We start from the raw sequence: 21,534 nt of genomic DNA, 5'->3' as shown, positions 1-21,534 counted from the left end.
TTTCTCTCACAATGTCTGATGCTTCTACTCAAGGCCGAGATCTGTAGTAAGTTATGGGCCCAGATATAGGAATATCACAAAGATAAGATACAAGGAATCATCCAGGTCCTCATGTCCTGAAGACAAGAAACACCTGCTATAAAGAGGAAGGAAATTAAAGAGGTACTCCATAAGATGTCTCATCGCAGGGGTTCCACTTCAGACATCCGGTGCACGGAGTGAACTTCGCTCAGTGCCGGACGACTGGTGATGTGGGGCGGAGGCTCGTGACGTCGCGGTCACACACCGTTCGTGATATCACGGCCACGCCCCTCAATGCAAGTCTATGGGAGGGGGCGTGAAGGCCGTCACACCACCTCCCATAGACTAGCATTGAGGGGGTGTGGTTGTGACATCATGAGCGGTGCATGACCGTGACGTCAAAAACCTCTGACGCTGCACCCAACGCTCTAAACAAACACTGGGTGCAGCAGGGAGATCGCAGGGGTTCCCCTGCATTGGATCTTCATCACAGAATATGTTCAATTACCAGAACCTCAGAGGACAGAGTCCTGAGAGGTCAGATTGTGATTAATTACAGGACATCAAACACAAACCAGGCGACCCCATTAAAGTCAACGGGATCCATCTGAAACTGTCGGTGTCTTTTGTCTGTTGACCTTCCGGCTCAATCTCTGTCGCAGATATGAATGAGGCCTAAAGTGTCCAGCAGCTCAGAATGTAAACGTACACAGGTAGAACTGTACCAGGACCAATAAGAAATATGAAGATTTGGCTAAAATAATATAAATGCACCATAAGGGTTTATTAAAATTTGGGTCTGTAACAATGTAACGCTATGTGTTTCCTATAGACTCTGTGTCATCTAAAGTTAACCCTATAAAATAAATGGTACATTTTAATAGAGATTATATAATATACATAATCCTATGTCTCACCTGTAAAAAACAACAAGGCAGAAACTAAAAACAAGAATATTACAGAAGCTCAATGACAGAGGAAGCTCCAAAAATCATGTAAGGCCAATGTCCATCATAGGTAGTGAGTGCCCGGCTGCTTACAGCATCTATGAAGCAGGCTCAGCTCATGGAAAGTGGTATGATCAAACCAACTTACATAAGAAAATATACTAAATATGAGACATATATATGAAAAAAAGGGGATAAGGGCCCATAATGTTGGTACATTAGTAATATATATACTATGTCCCTAGATGGCTGTCCAGTCTGTACATGTAACAAAGATAGTTGGAATGAGTCTATAAATAATAATGTGGATTTGAGATGACTAGTAACTTAGAGATTAATTTAATAATAAATACAATTATTTTATATTAATATATCAGGAATTTAGGTAGATGGAACAAAAATAGCACAATGTAAATGGTAGTCCAACAATCCCTTAGATGAATGAAGCGAAAGAAAGTGAATCATTAAGTCCATCCGGAAGTAATTTTTTCATTCTGAAGATCCACTTAGCCTCTTTGCATAATAGTTGTTTATTCACATTGCCACCACGGCCATTTTTTCCAAATACTTCTATTACTTGGAAATAGATGTCAAAGGGGCTGTCCGAATGGTGTTGGCGCATGTGTAATGCTAAAAGCTTCTCTCTGGCATGTTCAATGCCTTCTGCATGTTCCACAACGCGTCGCCTTAATTCTCTGGAAGTCTTGCAAATGTATCCCTTAGAGCACTGGCAAGTCGCGTGGTAGATACAGAACACATGTGATTTTGCAATTAGCAAAATCATAATTGCAAAATACTATGTTCAAGGTGTAACTACTGAAGTGTTTAGATGTCCTTACAGTATATATTTTGAAGGTGCCAGTGGGTTTGCGATCAATCCAGGAACCCACCGGTTGGGGTGGAATATAGTGGCTATGGACTAAGTACTCACCCAAATTGAGTAATGCGTGGTTTGTCCCCAACAATCTTGGAAACTACTGGATCTGTGTGTAGTATCGGCCAGAACTTGTTGATAATTTGCTTAATTTCTCTGGCAAGCAGAGTCATAAGTGGTTATGATCCTTTTATGTGCCATATCTTGTTTGTTGGATTGAGTCAATAACTGATTTCTATCCTTGACCCTTGCATGTTGATATGCATTCCTAAGGATAGTGTCTGGGTAACCCCTAGAAAGGAAACAGTCCCTAAGGTCCTTGGCTTTCTGTTTACAGACAGTGTCTGAGGAGCAATTTCTGTGTATTCTGAGATACTGGCCTTTTGGTATTCCTGTTCTCGGAGGTCTGGGGTGATGGCTATCCCATCTCAACAGAGTATTACCCGCTGTCGTTTTGTGATGAACCTGGTTGTCTAGTCCGCTATTCTAATTATGGTTATTTGACACATCCAGAAAGCTCAAACTGTCCCTATGTATTCTGTGGGTAAATTTTAGACCAATCTGGTTGATGTTTAGAGCACTGAAAAATTAATCGAACAACAATTTTGATCCTGCCCAAATTATGGCAATGTCGTCAATATACCTGCCCCAATAGATGATGGATTCTTGGTATTTTATCATGTATTCACCAAACACTATCACTTCTTCCCACCAGCCCAATACAAGATTGGCATAGGTGGGTGCCACGGGATTGCCTTTGAGCTGATTGAAGAAATGTTAATTGTATAGAAAATTGTTGATTTGAGGACATAGTTTACTAATGGCACAGCAAATTCATTGTGAGCCATATGATGAATACTACGGCCCTAAGAAAATGTGTGATGGCCTGAATGCCAACATGATGTGGGATGGAGCTATAAAGGGCTTCAGCCTCAATTGAGCGTAACCAGTGGTCTGATTCAAGGGTTACATCCTGAAGCTTAGACAGAAGGTCAATTGTATCACAAAGATACAAAGGAAGACTCAAAACAAAGGGGCAAAGTACTTTATCCAGGTAAATACCCACATTCTGGGTGAGATTTCCTACCCCAGAAACTAGTCCCTACAATGTGGATATTTGGGTTGATGGTGGAAATAAAAAAGCATATTCATGGTCATCAATTAGTTGTAAAGATTTAGCTTGAAGAAGGATTTCTTTTAGCTCTGCCTTGGTATTCTCTGCCTTGGGGTCTGAAGGTAAAATTTGGTAAGTATCCCAATGAAAGAGTATTTTTAAACACATCTTGGCATAATAATGCTGATTCATAAGTACAAGATTTTGACTCTTGTCCGATGGTTTCAGGACCAATGTATCTTTGGCCTTGGAGAGATTTTAATGTTTGACGTTCAGCATGAAAAAGATTCTTAGTTTTGGGATAGAAGTTTAGAGAATTTGGCCTCTATTTCTTTACAGACCACATTAATGAAGAAGTCAATGCAGTCCTTCTCACCCAAAGGTCCAAGACCAGGACTGCATTCCTCTTCAGTCAACAGTGATCCAAGTAAGTTCACATCCCCTACATCATTGGGGTCAATGGCCAGTTCCTGGGCAGTCCTGAGATCATCAAAGTGGAAGAAGAGTGGCCAAAGAGATGTAAATCTATCACCCACTCAAAACTTGTGTTCTATTGGTAGGGACAAAGGATAACCCCTTCTTAATTAGGTATAGTTCAGGGCCCGAGAGGATGTGAGAATACAAATTAATGACTTGGTTGTCACTTAGACCCAAAGACTGGGTGTTACCTCTAGGATAAGGCCAATAGCTGCTTAGTCCACCCAGATCTCACTAATGCAGGCTGGTATGATAAATCTGGGCATAGACACTTTAAAACACTAGCAGGCTCAGCTAGATATGTATCCAAATAATAAGTGGGGGGTACTGCCGCATGTACCCACTAGTAATCAAAGCACAAAGAACAAAACAGTACACCATAAAGCGCACACCCGAATAAATGTACAAGAAAATCTTTATTAGAAAATACACAAAACACTTACAACATTTCTAATCAGAAAACAAACCAACCTCCATAAAAACATTTAAAAAGGCAGAAACATGCCCTCCCACAACAGGGGGGAGCCCCTTGGACTCCTCCCAGGACACTTGTATCTATAGTAAGGTTCTAACACCACCTCTGAATATATATCCAAATAACACAAAAATATCCGTATATATATATAGTCTGCATGTATTATCACAAAAAACTCTCTGTCAAGTACAAATATATAGTATACAACCTGATCCACAGATATGACAGACAGGAAGCTGGGAAATACAAGAACCAGAGGTAGTGCAGTAAAAAAATCCCTGTACAGGTGTCCTCCTGATCTGTGCCGCGCGTTATTAGCCACGGGTCCCCGCCGTGGCCCTGCGTTATAGAACGGGTGCGGACTCAGGACGTACGGTATGTCCTGGGTCCTTAAGAGGTTAAGGGCTTCTCTGAGTTGATCAAACTTTGCCTTCCTAAAGTTAATTTTTTTTTGTGGCCTCTCGAGAGATTCCCTTATTGAAGAACAAGTTATAATGTATATTATGATCACAATTTCCTAGGTGTCCTTCTACCTGCACATTAGTTACTCTGTCAGGTCTGTTGTTTAATATTAAGTCTAGTAGGGCGCCCCCTCTGGTCGGGCTCTGCACCATTTAAGACAGATAATTTTTTTTAGCTATAGTCAGAAACCTGTTTCCTTTAAGAGATTCACAGGTCTCAGTCTCCCAGTTTATATCAGGATAGTTAAAGTCCTCCATTATTATCCCCTCATTCTGATTTGCTGCCTTGTTTATTTGCCTCAGTAATTGATTTTCTGTCTCTTCCATTATGTTTGGTGGCTTATAACAAACCCCTATCAGAATTTTTTTTTAATCTCCATATATTTCTACCCATAATGACTTCACATTATCGTTTCCCTCCCGTATATCCTCCCGCAGTGTGGCCTTCAGACTGGATTTCACATAAAGACAAACTCCTCCCCCTTTCCATTTTGTCCGATCCTCCCTGAATAGACTATAACCCTGTATGTTGACCGCCCAGTCACAGGTATCATCCAACCAAGTCTCTGTTATACCCACTATGTCATAATCCTCCTCAGACATCAACCACTCCAGTTCGTCAGTTCTATTGGTCAGACTTCTGGCATTAGTCAACATGGAATTCAATGGTGTATGTTTTTTCTTCCTATGAAGCCTATCCCTATTAACTATTCTAACCCCTCCCTCCGCTCCACCCCCCAGGTACATTAAAAAGTCCCCCCTCTCTATCTACACTATCTTCCCCCTGTCATGCATTTTGGACATAAAAAAATGAATCACTGTGTTTAATATGCTTCATAGCATAAGAGCATGATGTCAGCCATTTTGTGTATGTTCTAAATAAGACCACAATCATTTTAAGTCCCCTATACAAATGCCAGTCTGGGAGTAGAATACTTAGATGTCTACTTTATGGTGTTTGGATAAGAGACTGATAAGGGGTCTGGTTACACTCTCTAGACGAACGATCAATTACCAAGACTGGACAAACAGGGAGATTCACATGTGTGAAAGAGACCAACATCAAACTTCTATCTCTAATTAATTTAGGATGTCTAATAGGCTCCAAGATGTCTATGAGAATCCAGGGTTTGATTACTTATAGATGACAAAAAGTAATCCCTGTTTGTTAATTATTGGTCCATTTGTCAAAGTGTGGAATGTTGGTTTAAGACCAATTATTGACAAGGTAACCCTTAATGGTAATGATGCTAATTGCTTATGCATTAGCAACCCCTAGTGGATGGGTAGATGACATTATACCACAGGAAAGGCATTATGGGTGATGTGCTCAATGCATTCTGGGTAGTATAGTTATGTCATAATCATTGCCATATGTACACGCCCAACCTACATTCATTGTGGAATTCCAATTTAGGAGGGTGTGTCTAACTAATTAAAAAGTCCAGTAAACCAGATGTTAGGGGGAGACTGAATAGTGAGGGCTGATACTGAACTGGAGATGAAACTTCTCTAACTGGGAACTGAAGACAGGAGACTCTCTGTGCTGAGGGCTGTACTCTAGAGAAGACAAAGGAAAGAGGTCCACAAGATGGAAGCCATGTAGATCCCTGCAAGCCGGACTGATCAAACGGTACCGACCCGATGGCTGTTCCTGACGATGAGATAGACCGTTCAGTGTTCATCAGAGCAGAAGTAAGGTTCTTACAAAGTTTTGGTAAGAGACACACAAAATGGTATTCCATTTAATTAAGACTAATTGGGATAATGTGAATGGAATTATACCATTTAGATTGGCGAATAAATGAATAAAATAAAATAATTAATTATCTCGATATTGAGATTATAGTTTTAGGATATTGTGAGACTTCATTCTATCTGCAGAAGAATCAAGACTCATAATCTATCAAAGCATGAAATAATTGCTTAGACATATTGATAGAATTCCTACTCGCCAATTTAAGTGTTATAATTATATTTCCTACACAGGAAACTTGTTTCAAGGTTTTCCTCCTAAAAATATAGAGCAAGATCATATATCTCTGCTAATTGTCTTAATGTCTTACTAAGATCATGTATAGAAAATAGTCCAGAATGGGGGGAAGTATATCATAATTCTTCCATATGTATATTCTTAGATGGATTTCCCCATTCATGGAGTCATGTGATTTGTAGTGGTTAGAAGGGGGCGGGGAGTGAATTTAACATTCCATATTGATGTCTAATGATTAGATATTGCACATCTTAATATCATGAGGTTCCTCTGAATAGAGTGATATGTAACCTTTTCTTATATGATATTTCTAACCTAGCAGATTTGTTTTATTGTAACAATTTCTAACTGCTCACATGTATTGTTCTACTTTTAAGTAGTAAATTTATCAAACTTTTACTGTTTACTAATATCTAATTGATATTCATTTGCATATATCATTGTGTTTATTACTCTTTTATGCTTATAATCTTATAACCAATAAATCTGCATACTTTATAATACCTGTGTATTATTGTATATTGCAAAACTACATCTTTAAGCGTTACTGTCATCCCATCATAAAAAGAACTTTATAATCGGACTCAGATGTGAATTGTATTGATTAGCTTTGTCTACAATTCACCAGGTCATAATTTTAAGATTTTTAATAATTTTCATAATTTTTGATTTTATATAATTAATCATTTTTATTACCATGATTCATAATTGAGTTATTTCCGCACGACACCCCTCTACGTTGTAGGTTCCCTCCCCCCCAGTCCCTAGTTTAAACACTCCTCCACCCTTCTAGCCATCTTCTCCCCAAGCATAGCTGCACCCTCCCCATTGAGGTGCAGCCCATCCCTATGGTAGAGCCGGTATTCGACAGCGAAGTCGGCCCAGTTCTCCATGAAGCCAAACCCCTCCTTTTTACACCAGCTTCTGAGCCACTTGTTTACCTCCCTATTCTCCCGTTGCCTCTTTCTTTCAGAAAATATTACCTTGGAAGTCCTTTCCTTAAGCTTGCAGCCTAAGTCCCTGAAATCATTTTTAAGGACACTCCACCTAACTCTTACTTTGTCATTGGTGCCAATATGTACCATGACTGCTGGGTATTCTCCAGCTTCACCCAGAAACTGATTAACCCAATCTGAGATGTGCCAAACTCGAGTGTCAGGAAGACAACACACTGTTCAGCAACCCTGTCTTTGTGACAGATTGCCCTTTCTGTCCCCATAATAATGAGTCCCCCACTACCAGTACTTGACAGGCCTGCCCTGCACTCCTCCCTCCCTCCTTACTGGAGCAGACACTCCCCTGGCGCCCATGGTGTAGCCCCAACCCCTAACGACATCGGACGTAAATGTACATCATGGTGCAGTGGTACTTAACGCACCATGAGGTACATTTACGTCATGCGCAACAGGTCCCAGATGTTATCAGCAGCCAAGGACCCGCCGGTAATGGCAGACATCAGTGATCACGCCGATGTCCACCATTAACCCCTCAGATGCCGTGATCAATAGTGTCGAACACGAATATTCCTAATGCAAATGTTTATTGCGAATATCTGCAATTCGCGATGTTGCTAATGTTTAGAATATAGTGTTATATATTCGTAATGCCGAATATTGGTTTTTTTTTGTTTTGTTTTTCACATGCAAATTTTTATGCAAATTTTCCATTCGAATTTTCGCTTTTTGGGTTTTTTTCATATGCAAATTTTTATGCAAATTTCCACATGGAAAATTTGCATGGAAAAAAAAGTGAATGAACATAGCGAATCTGCAAATTTCGCGAATATAGGACGAATAATCGTGAATACATTCGCAAAATATTGCGAATTCAAATATGGTCAAATACAGATCATGGCATCTGCAGCAGGGTGGCACTTAATATGGATGATCGGTTCGCCTGCAGCGCTGCCGCAGGGATCCGATCATCTGTAGTGGCGGCCGGAGGTCCCCTCACTTGCTTCTCCTGGTACCTTCTGCTTTGGTCTGCAGATCGAGCAGACCAGAGCGGAAGATCGCCGATAATACTGATAAGTGCTATGCCCTATGCATAACACTGAACAGTATTAGCAATCAAGTGATTGCTATAAATATTCCTCTATGGAGACTATAAAAGTGTAAAAAAAAGTGGAAAAAATGGAAATAAAAAAACTTTAAAAAATTAGAAAAATCCCCTCCCCCAATAAAAAGGTAAAACCAAATTTTTTCCCATTTTACACCCAAAATGTATAAAATAAAAAAATGTATAAACATATTTGGTATTTCCACATGTGTAAATGTCCAAACTATTAAAATATAACGTTAATTATCCTGTATGGTGAACGGCATAAAACCTAATTTTTCCCCCCCCAAAATTCATGCTTTTTTGTCACATCATATTCCAAAAATTTTTTACAAAAATGGATTAAAAGTTTTACATACGCAAATGTGGTATCAATAAAAAGTAATGATCATGGTGCAAAAAATGAGCCCTCATACTGCTGCTTTTACAAAAAAATGAAAAAGTTATAGGTCGTCAAATTAGGGGAATTTTAAACGTACTAATTTGGTTAAAAAGTTTGAGATTTTTTTTTAAGCGGTACAATAATAGAAAAATAGGTAATCATGGGTATCATTTTAAATGTATTGACACACAGAATTAAAAAAATGTAAATTTTATCGTAAATTGTATGATGTGAAAGCAAAAGTTTCCAAAATTTGCTAAATTCCGGTTTTCTTTTTAATTTTTCCACACAAATAGTATTTTTTTGTTGTTGTGCCATACATTTCATGGTAAAATGAGTGATGTCATTATGCAGGACAACTGGTCACGCAAAAGATAAGCCCTCATACTCGTCTGTGGATGAAAATGTAAATGAGGTATGATTTTTATAAGGCAAGGAGGAAAAAACGAAAATGTGAAAATAAAATTGGCCTTCTCCTTAACCCCTTCTTGCATTTTTTTTTGCGCCTTTGCGTTTTTGCATTTTTGTTTTATCTCCTTACTTTTTAAAAAATCATAACCCTTTCAATTTTCCACCTAAAAAAAACATATGATGGCTTTTTTTTTGTGCCACCAATTCTACTTTGTAATGACATCAGTCATTTTACCCAAAAATGTATGGCAAAAACTGAAAAAAAAATCATTGTGCAACAAAATTGAAAAAAAAAAAACACGCCATTTTGTAACTTTTGGGGGCTTCCATTTCTACGCAGTGCATTTTTCGGCAAACATGACACCTTCACTTTATTCTGTAGGTCCATACGATTAAAATGATGCTCTACTTATGGTTTGATTTTGTCGTACTTCTGGAAAACATCATAACTACATGCACGGAAATTAATATGTTTAAAAATGTCCTTTTCTGACCCCTATAACTTAAAATTTTTTCCGCATATGGGGATGTATGAGCGCTCATTTTTTGCACCAGTTTTTATCTGTACCATGTTTGTTTTTATTGTACTTTTTGATCACTTTTTATACATTTTTTATGGTATAAAAAGTGACCAAAAATACGCTATTTTGGTCTTTTATGTGTACGCCATCGACCGTGCGGTTTAATTAATGATATATTTTTTATAGTTCAGACATTTATTTATTTATTTTTTATGGGAAAAGAGGGGTGATTCAGGCTTTTATTAGGGAAGTGGGTTAAATCACATTTATTAGCACTTTATTTTCATAGGGGGCTATAACATTGCATACACTGATTTCCTATACTGATCACTGCCATGCAATAGCATGGCATTGATCGGTGTTATCGCCGCTCAACTGCTCCTGCCTGGATCTCAGCAGTCATTCGGCGATCGGACAGGGAGGAGGCAGGTAGGGATCCTCTTAGCATCCTGCAAGCTGTTCGGCGGTCTCGAACAGCACCACTGAGCTGCCAGGAAGGTTTCACTTTCACATCAGACAAGGCGATCAACTTTGATTGCCACATCTTGTCGTACTTATTGTAGGCCCCAAAAATGAATCACTATGTTTAATAGAATAATAGCATCATGTGTGCGCCATGTTGTATGTTCTAAATAGACCACAGTGAATTCTAAAGTTCTTGTCTACAAGTGCCAGTCTGGGAGAAGAATAGTTGTTGTCTCTTTGAATATTTATGGCTGTTTAGATAAGACAGATAAGAGGGCTAGTTAGCCAGCCTTGTGTCTATGTTATTGTAACTAACAATTAATTACCCATTTGATTAGGCACAGAGAGAGATTCACATGTCTGTGTGAAAGAGACCTCCATGGTATTCTTATCTCTCCAATAAATTTGGATGTCTAGGTAGGCTCCAAGATGTCTATGAGAATGCATGTTTAAATTACTTATATATGTCAAAAATAATCCCTGAATTTTTAATTATGGCTCCATACGTCAAGAGTGGAATGTGGGTTTGATACCAGTTATTGACAGTTAACCCCCTGGTGTATGGGTAGTTGATATTACACAGACAGGAAAGGCATTATAGGTGATTTGCTCAATGCATTATGGGTAATTTAGTGATGTCACAGTCATTACCATAGGTACATGCCCAACCTAAATTCATTGGAGAATTCTAATTTAGGGAGGTGTGTCTAACTAATTAAAAAGTCTAGTAAACTAGAGGTTAGGGACTGTAGAGAACACACAAAGACCCAAAGGAAGAGAGACAATGGAAAAAGAAAGACTAGGGAAAAATAAAGACAAAGAACTCTCTCCCAAACACAGGAAAGAGGTCCAACAAGGTGGAAAAGCCAAGTGAGATCCCAGCAAGCCGGACTGATCACACGGTACTACACCAATGGCTATCCATGATGATGAGATGGATCGTTCAGCTTTCCTAAGAGACGAATTGAGGTACATACATAGACTTGGAAAGAGACACAAACAAGGTATTCCATTTAATTAAGACCGATCTGGATAATATGGATGGAATTCTACCTTTTAGAATGGCAAATAAATTAATTGAATAAAATAATTATCTCCATATTGAGATTATAGTTTTAGGATATTGTGAGACTTCATTCTACATGCAGAAGAATCAAGACTAATAATCTATTAAAGCATTAAATAATTGCTTAGACATTGTTAGAATTCCTGCTCGCCAAACTAAGTGTTATAAGTATATTTCCCACACAGGAAACTTGTTTCAAGTTCTTCCTCCTAAAACATAGTCTAGCGAGATCATAAAACTCTGCTATTTGTCTTAATGTCTTACCAAGATCATGCATAAAAAATGAATGGGGCGGAAGTATATCATAGTTCTTTCATGTTTATATCCTTAGATGGATTTGTCCATTCATGGAGTTATGTGATTTGTAGTTTGTTAGAAGGGGGCGGGGAGTGTATTTAGCATTCCATATTGATATGTCTATGATTAGAGATTGCCCATCTTGATATCATGAGGTTCCTCTGGATAGAGGGATATTTAACCTTTTTCTTATATGATATTCATAACCCAGTAGCTTTCGTTTTATTGTAACAAGTTATTTACTACTCACATGTATTGTTCTACTATATGTAGTCAATTAACAAGCTTGTAATGTTTACTAATATATCTAATTGATATTCATTTGCATATATCATTGTGTTTATTACTCATTTATGTTTTTAACCTTATAACCAATAAATCTGCATACTTTATAATACCTGTGTATTATTGTATATTGCAAAACTACATCCTTAAGCTTTAATGTCATCCCGTCATTAAAAGAACTTGTTGATATCTGAGGAGATAGTCGTAATCAGATGTGAATTGTATTGATTGGCTTTGTCTACAATTCACCAGGTCATAATTTTGATATTTTTGATAATTTTCATAATTTTAAATGTTTCATAATTAATATTTTTATGACAATTATTCATAATTCATAATTGAGTAATTATGACAATGCACATCATATTGGGTAACATGGTAATACAGTAACTGAAAGGATAAATCTTTATCACCGAAATTCTCCAGAATAGATGCATTTCCTAATTATTCTTTGTAGATAACCACAAAAAAAGTCATATGATTTGTGGGTATTTTTTTTGTAAATTACATGTAAAGTGAAGACTAAGCAGAAGAAATTCTTAAACCACATACTTTACTAGGGGACAGTATGTCTAAAAAGGTTTTGCACCCACTACTCTGTATAGAACAGTTGGTAAAGGGGTACTCCACTGCTCCAGCGTTCGCAACAATTTGTTGCAGCGGGTGGCGGGGGGTTGTAACATCATGGTAGAACCACACCTCCTCGCAAGTCTATGGGAGGGGGAGGGGCTGCCGTCCACCACACCCCTCTTATGATCTTTAATTCAGGGGGCGTAGCTGTGACATCATGACCCCTATGGCCTACACCCAGCGTTCTAAACAAACGCCAGGTACTGCACAGAGATCGTGGGACCCCCGCGATCAGACATCTGGGGATAAAATGTTTAGAGGTGAAATACCACTTTATCCTCTTCATCTTGAGTCCTTAAGGGTGTAGAGTGTACAGGAACGCCCTTGAAAATTCCGGTCCCCCGCTTCTTGCCGGTCGGGGACCGGACCGGGATGCCTGCTGAAATAATTCAGCAGGCATCACGGCGCATCCCGGAGTATAAAGGGGATCGTATAAGGGTCTCTGTATAAGGGGGGACCGGGGGTGTTCAAGACACCCCTTATCGCACTGAAGGGATAGGAGTGAGGTGGCAGGGGTGCCATCCCTCCTATCCCTGCTATTGGTCGACCAATAACGGATGGGGGGCGAGGGGGGGTTAAAATTCTGTTCCCCTATTCTGCCCACCCATGGTAGTCAGGGCAGAACGGGGGAACTGTGGTGTGACCTGTGGCGGAGGAGGTCCCTTACCTGTGGCGATCGGTGGAGGTGGGTGGTAATCCTCTCCCTAGTGCGGCATGCGGCAATCCTGCTGACTACGGAAGACGGTGAATTGTTGCCTAGAAACATCTGGAGGGCTACAGTTTGTAGACCACTATACAGTGGTCTCTAAACGGTAGCCCTCCAGATGTTGCAAAACTACAACTCCCAGCATGCCCAGACAGCTGTTTGCTGTTTGGGCATGCTGGGATTTGTAATTTTGCAACAGCAGGAGGGCTACAGTTTGGAGATCACTGTGCAGTGGTCTCTAAACTGTGGCCCTCTAGATCTTGTAAAACTACAACTCCCAGCATGCCCACACAGCAGTTTGCTGTCTGGGCATGCTGGGATTTGTAGTTTTGCAACATCTGAAGGGCCACAGTTTGGAGATCACTGGGCAGTGGTCTCTAAACCGTGGCCCTCTAAATCTTGCAAAACTACAACTCACAGCATGCTCGAACAGCAAATGGCTGTCTCGCCATGCTGGGAGCTGTAGTTGCGTGCCTCCAGCTGTTGCATAACTACACCTCTCAGCATGCCTTTCGGCAATCAGTACATGCTGGGAGTTGTAATTTTGCAACAGCTGGAGGCACACTGGTTGGAAAATACTGAGTTAGGTAACAGACCCTAACTGAAGATTTTCCAACCAGTGTGCCTCCAGCTGTTGCAAAAGTACAACTCTCAGCATTTACGGTCTGTCAGTGCATGCTGGGAATTGTAGTTTTGCAACAGCTGGAGGTTTGCCCCCATCCCCCCCCCCCCATGTGAATGTAAAGGGTACAATCACATGGGCGGGTTTACTGTGAGTTTCCTGCTTCAAGTTTGAGCTGCAGCAAATTTTCCGCCGTAGCGCAAAATCTTAACTGGAAACTCACTGTAAACCCCCGCCTGTGTGAAAGTATCCTAAAAACACTACACTACACTACACTAACATATAATTAAGGGTAAAACACTACATATACACCCATGTCCCCCCCCCCCCCCCCCCAATAAAATGAAAAACATATTGTATGGCAGTTTTCAAAGCAGAGCCTCAAGCTGTTGCAAAACAACAACTCCCAGCATTTCCAAACACCCACTGACTCTCCAGTATAGCAACAGCTGGAGGCACCCTGTTTGGGAATCACTGGTGTAGAATACCCCTATGTCCACCCCTATCCTATGCAATCCCTAAAGTAGTCCTCAAATGCATGGTGCTCTCTCACTTCGGAGCCCTGTGGAATTTCAAGGAAACAGTTTTAGGGCCACATATGGGGTATTTCCATACTCGGGAGCAATTGCGTCACACATTTTGGGGGGCTTTTTCTCCTTTTACCCCTTATGAAAAGGAAAAGTTGTGGTCTACACCAGCCTGTTAGTGTAAAAAAAATAAAAAAAAATAACATGCTGGTGTTGCAGCATACTTTTTATTTTCACAAGAGGTAAAAGGAAAAAAGACCCCTTAAAATTTGTAATGCAATTTCTCCTGAGTACGGAAATACCCCATATGTGGAAGTAAAATGCTCTGCGGATGCACAACATGGATCAGGAGTGAGAGAGCACTATGTACATTTGAGGCCTAAATTGGTGAGTTGCACAGGGGGGCCGATTTTACAGCGGTTCTGAAATAAACACAAAAAATAAATACCCACATGTGACCCCATTTTGGAAATTACACCCCTCATGTACTGAAACAAGGGGTATAGTGAGCCTTAACAACCCACAGGTGTTTGACAAATTTTTGTTAAAGTTGGATGGGAAAATGAAAAAAAAAAAAGTAAGTAAAATGCTGTTGTTACCCTAAATGTTTCATTTTCTCAAGGGAAAATAGGACAAAAATCCCCCCAATATTTGTAACCCCATTTCTTCTGAGTAAGAACATACCCCATATGTGGATGTAAAGTGCTCTGCATGCAAACTACAATGCTCAGAAGAGAAGGAGCGCCATTGGGCTTTTTGAGAGAAACTGTTACCAGAATTGAAGGCCACATGTGTTTACAAAGCCCCTCTGGTGTGTCCTTCATCTAAGGATACACTGGCGAATGTCTCAATTTTAACATTAGAGTTGAGGGATTAGCCAATGTCATTGCATACATCTACCACAGTAGTGCACCCATATTCCTGTATTGTATTATTCTAATTGTTACACATCCACACCGTCTATCTGGTGTAGGATGCCATTGTGGCACTTGTAGTCCGCTGCAGGCATCCCCCATTGTATGCATTTTATGCTGGGGATCGCCCCTAGAAACGGACTACAAGGGCAGGATCTGCTCCCCCAGTATATATGCACAACTGCATTTGGGTTGAGCACCTCCTTCCATTTGAGACCACGTCTTTGTTGTTGCTTAAATCTTAAACTTGGAGGTGTATAAACTCCACATTTAATGCGCCTTGATCACTATTAAGGCAGCATTAAGGTTCACCTGTGAGGCCGGCACACATATCAGCCAACTTAGGTTGGTCTCGTAGTCTGCCTCCCTCCTCCCATTGTATGTGTGCCCAGCCACACTGGAGGTAACTGAGAGCAGGCTGTGAGTCGGCCTAATACTGCTGAAATGGCCCATTGGCCCCTGGTTTTTGCTTATCAGGCACAGGTAGGTTAGTGTTAGGTCCCATGCTACTTGAGAAACCTTGGCGTTGGTGTGCGGGCTCTGGTGTGTCCTTCATACAAGGATATACTGGCAAATGTCTCAATTTTAACATCAGTGTTGAGGGATAGCCAATGTCATTGTATACATCTACCACAGTAGTGCACCTAAATTCCTGTATTGTATAATTCTAATTGTTACACATCCACACCGTTTATCTGGTGTAGGATGCCGTTGTGGTACTTGCAGTCCGCTGCAGGCATCCTCCATTGTATGCATTTTTATGCATTTGTATTCGAACCAGATTCTCTTTCCAAAAGCTCAATGGCTCTCCTTTTCTTCTGAGCATTGCAGTGAACCAGCAGAGCACTTGACGTCCACACATGGAGTATATCCATACTCAGAAGAAATGGGGTTACAAATTTTGGGGGGCATTTTCTCCTATTACCCTTTGTAAAAATTTAAAATTTGGGGAAAAAAACGCATTTTAGTGAAAAAACATTTATTTTTCATTTACACATCCGAATTTAACGAAAAGTTGTCAATCACCTGTGGGGTGTTAAGGCTCACTGTACCCCTTGTTACGTTCCTCGAGGGGTGTAGTTTCCAAAATCGTATGCCATGTGTTTGTTTTTTTTGTTTGTTTTTTGCTGTTCTGGCACCATAGGGGCTTCCTAAATGTGACATGCCCCCCAAAAACCATTTCAGAAAAACTCACTCTCCAAAATTCCATTGTCGCTCCTTCCCTTCGGAGCCCTCAAGTGCACCCAGAGAGCACTTGACATACACATATGAGGTATGAGGTAGGGTGATTTCTCTCCTTTTACCCCTGGGTCTACAAGAACATGCGAGTGTAAAAAATTAAGAATTTTAATTTTCTCCTTCACTTTGCTGCTATTTCTGTGAAACAACTAAAGGGTTAACACACTTACTGAATGTCATTTTGAATACTTTGAGGGGTGCAGTTTTTATCATGGGGTTATTTATGGGGTATTTCTAATATGAAGGCCCCCCAAATCCACTTCAAAACTAAACTGGTCCCTGAAAAATTCCGATTTTGAAAATTTTGTGAAAAATTGGAAAATTGCTGCTGAACTTTGAAGCCCTCTGATATCTTCCAAAAGTAAAAACATGTCAATTTTATGATGCCAACATAAAGTAGACATATTGTATTTGTGAATAAATATATAATTTATTTGGGATGCCCATTTTCCTTTTAAGCAGAGAGTTTCAAATTAAAAAAAATGCTAAATTTTCACCAAGAAATTATGCAAGTATCGAGAAAAATTTACCACTAACATAAAGTAGAATATGTCATGAAATAACAATCTGGGAATCAGAATTAAAAGTAAAAGCATCCCAGAGTTATTAATGCTTAAAGTGACAGTGGTCAGATTTGCAAAAAAGGGCTGCGCGGCAGAGCTGAGAAGCACTGGTTACTACTGGACTGCCACCTTCTGCTGTATGCGGGATACTTCACTACCACCAGTCTGCCATCTCCTGTAGTACCCTGGAATCTAGGACTGCCGCAAGCCACCACCTCCTGCTGTACGCAGGAAACTACTACCACCTCCAGTCCCTATCTCCTGCTGTATGCTGGATATTAAAAGATGCTATTTACTGCTGTACGCTGCATACTATAACTTCCGCCAGTCCACCATCTCCTGTTATACGCACACTACTATCAGAAGCCAACTACTGCTGTACGCTTGCAACTACTTATTCCACCAGTATACCATTTCCCACTGTACGCTGGATACTCCAAAGACACCACCTCCTGCTGTATCCTGGAAACTACTAATCCCACCACTCCAGCATCATCTTGGCTGCCTCTTTGCAACATTCACAACCCTTGATCCCCAAAAGGTGGGATAATGTTTTCAGCTTTTCATACAAAAGCTTTCTTCTTCACTATTTTGGGACATCAACTTGTTGCTACACCCAAAAAGGGATAATGTCTGAAAAAAGCCACTATGTATTTCAATACAAAAACCAGGGATACTTTTTGCACTTAGTGTCATTGTAGTGTTAATAAGCATACAGAAGGCGGTTGCCACATGTCTCCATAAATTAGCCTTCAATCCACTTTAACCCCTTAAGAACACAACCCATTTTGACCTTAAGGATGCAGCCAATTTAATTTTTAAATTTTCGCTTTTTCCTCCTCGCCTCCTAAAAATCATAACGCTTTTATATTTCCATCCACAGACTAGTATGAGGACTTGTTTTTTGCGTGACCAGATCACTCACTTTACCATAAAAATGTATTGCACATATGAAACTTTTAATACATTTTTTATTTCTTTTTTATAATCTGTGACAAAAAAGCAGCCACTTTGGACTATTTTTTTATTTTATTTTTTGATGTTTACACCGTTCACCGTACGGGATCATTACCATTATATTTTGATAGTACGGACATTTATGCATGCGGCAATACCAAATATGTTTGTTAATTTATTTTTTGTACACTTTCTTGAGGTAAAATGAGAAAAAGTGACAAGGGGAGGGGACTTTTCACTTTTTTTTTTTTTTACACTTTAATATTCCCCATAAGGGACTATTGAGAGCAATCATTTGATTGCTAATACTGTTTAGTGCTATGCATAGGACATAGCACTGGTCAGTATTATTGGCTATCTTCTGCTCTAGTCTGCTCAATCTCAGACCAGAGCAGAAGACCCCAGGAGATGGAGGGGGGCAGGTGAGGGGACCTCCGTCCGCTATTATGAATGACCGGATCGTGGGAGATCTGATCATCCATTTTAGTGACCTCACTGCTGCAGATGCCGTGATCTGTATTGATCACAGCATATGAGGGGTTAATGGCACACATCAGTGTGATCGCTGAAATAGTGAAGAAGAAAGCTTTTGTATGAAAAGCTCTATTATCTTTAGAGCAGATGATGGCCTTCTATAACCTTCAGAGAAGATGATTACCCTCTATAACCTTCAGAGAAGATGATGGCCCTCTATAACCTTCAGAGCAGATGATGGCCCTCTATAATCTTCAGAGCAGATGATGGCCCTCTATAATCTTCAGAGCAGATGATGGCCTATATAACCTTCAGAGCAGATGATGGCCCTCTATAACGTTCAGAGCAGATGATGGCCCTCTATAACCTTCAGAGCAGATGATGGCCCTCTATAATCTTCAGAGCAGATGATGGTCCTCTATAACCTTCAGAGCAGATGATGACTTTCTATAATCTTCAGAGCAGATGATGGCCCTCTATAACGTTCAGAGCAGAGGATGGCCCTCTATAACCTTCAGAGCAGATGATGGCCCTCTATAATCTTCAGAGCAGATGATGGCCCTCTATAACGTTCAGAGCAGATGATGGCCCTCTATAACCTTCAGAGCAGATGATGGCCCTCTATAATCTTCAGAGCAGATGATGGTCCTCTATAACCTTCAGAGCAGATGATGGTCCTCTATAACGTTCAGACCAGATGATGACTTTCTATAATCTTCAGAGCAGATGATGGCCTATATAACCTTCAGAGCAGATGACGGCCCTCTAAAACCTTCAGAGCAGATGATGGCTTCTATAACCTTCAGAGCAGATGATGGCCCTCTATACCCTGCAGAGCAGATAATGATGCTCTATAACCTTCAGAGCAGATGAGGACCATCTATAACCTTCAGAGTAGATGATGGGCCTCTATAACCTTCAGAGCAGATGATGGCTCTCTATAATCTTCAGAGCAGATGATGACCCTCTATACCCTTCAGAACACATGATGACCTCCTATAAACTTTAGATCAGATGATGGCCCTCTATAACCTTAAGAGCAGATGATGGCCCTCTATAACCTCCAGAGCACATTATGGCCCTCTATAATATTCAGGACAAATGATGGCCCTCCATAACCTTCAGAGCAAATGATGGCCCTCTATAACCTTCAGAGCAGATGATAAACCTCCATAACATTCAGAGCAGATGATGTCCCTCTATAATCTTCAGAGCAGATGATGACCTCTATAACCTTCAGAGGGCTTTATGGTCCTCTATAATATTCAGGACAAATGATGGCCCTCTATAACCTTCAGAGAAGATGATGGCCTTCTATAACCTTCAGAGCAGATGATGGCCCGCTATAACCTTCAGAGCACATCATGGCCCTCTATAATATTGAGGACAAATGATGGCCCTCTATAACCTTCAGAGCAGACGATGGCCCTCTATAACCTTCAGAGCAGATGATGGACTCTATAACCTTCAGAGCACATGATGACCTATTACCTCTGGCAGTAGGAATGTTGGTGTTAGAACCAGCACCAGGTGCCTGGTGGTAGTAGTGGAAGACGCATCAGCCGTCCCAAGTTCTCCCTGCCTGTCAGAGGGTCTTCTGTTTCAGCGGATGATCAGGTTTTTCTGGACCACATGTGTATTAAAAAGGGGGCACAGGATTCTGCCAATGTTACGGTAAGTGACCTGTCAGTGGATTCCTCCGTGTCTACAGTAACATAGCGTGTGGAACTGTCCATCCCATTCACTATGTTTCTTCGTCTCTGTCTTTGCCTTCACCTCTACAGCTACGCAGAAGGATAGCACTAGCCATGGGGGGGGGGGGGGGGGGGGAGGGGGAGTTGTGTGAAGAGGAGAGTCAAGCTTTGTAGTGTGTTGCTGAGGTAAGCGTGCTGGTAAAATGCTGGGGCGAAGCAAAGAGCTCAAGAACTTCCTGCAGAGTGACGTGGAGGATAACGGAGAGTTTGACAGTGATGATGATGTGGTGTTGGACAGGACGCGGTAACCACCTGGGCATGAGCTGACGAGTTCAGAGCAGGAGGGTAGTAACAATGTCAGTAAAGAAGAGCGTAGCCGAGGTAGGGGAAGAAAACCTGCGAAACATAACAGGTGTATGGCTGCTGGTCTGATGAGCTCAGGTGACAGCGAGGGTGCCGCATGTTCAGGTTCTGGGAAAAAAACATCCAGAGGAGGAGCACAGACAGGTGGTGCAGTCCCTGCCTGGTATTCTGCTGTGTGGAAATTCTTTTCTACCTTAACTGATGCAGAGAATGTGGCAATATGTTGTCTCTGCAAACAGAAAGTAAGCCATGGCCAGAGTCCGAGTGTAGGAACTACATCTCTATGTAGACATATGGAGGGTTACCACAAGGCCGCATGGGACAGTTGAGATGCCCCACATCGTGAGGAAAATGCTGCTATTGCTGCTGCTGCTACTGATGATCCTACAGATCTCTGCCAACTGTCTAACAGCTAGGCCTCATCCACAGGCAGCACATTTTCTGGATTTACATCTGTGTCAAGCCTTCCTCCTCCCCAATCCCATCAGTTATCCATCAAGGAATCCATGTCCCCCTGTTGTCAACCACTTTGCCACCACCATCACCCTTGATGGTGCAACCTCCAGCCAGGTCTGGGCCGCCTGGCTGGGGAAAAATTTTAATAAAACACATTTTTTCCCTGTTTGGCACATGTGCTAGAGATTTCTGTCAAACGTTCCTGGTCTGTGCGGGTCTCAGTGATAGGAAATTCTTTTAAGGAAAAAGGTCATATTGTTCATCCACACTAAACCCGATACACTGGGTGAACAGGAGAGATGTGGGGTCTCTGGCTCATATACATACCTTCAGTCCGGCGTTCTGGCCCCTCTGAAGATTCTCTTCTATCTTTGCTGAATTGCGCTTTGGAGGCAGACCAGCCAGCTTAATTTGAACATTCATGGTCACTGGTCACATGAACTCTTGTGCCTACTTAGCGTTCATGGGACCAGTGACCATGAATATTCAAATTTAGCTGGCAGGTCCGCCTCCAGCGCGCAATTCAGCGAAGATAGAAGCTG

The sequence above is a fragment of the Hyla sarda genome, chromosome 4, assembly GCF_029499605.1.
Source record: "Hyla sarda isolate aHylSar1 chromosome 4, aHylSar1.hap1, whole genome shotgun sequence".
Lineage (NCBI taxonomy): Eukaryota > Metazoa > Chordata > Amphibia > Anura > Hylidae > Hyla > Hyla sarda.
This window is presented reverse-complemented; position numbering follows the sequence as displayed.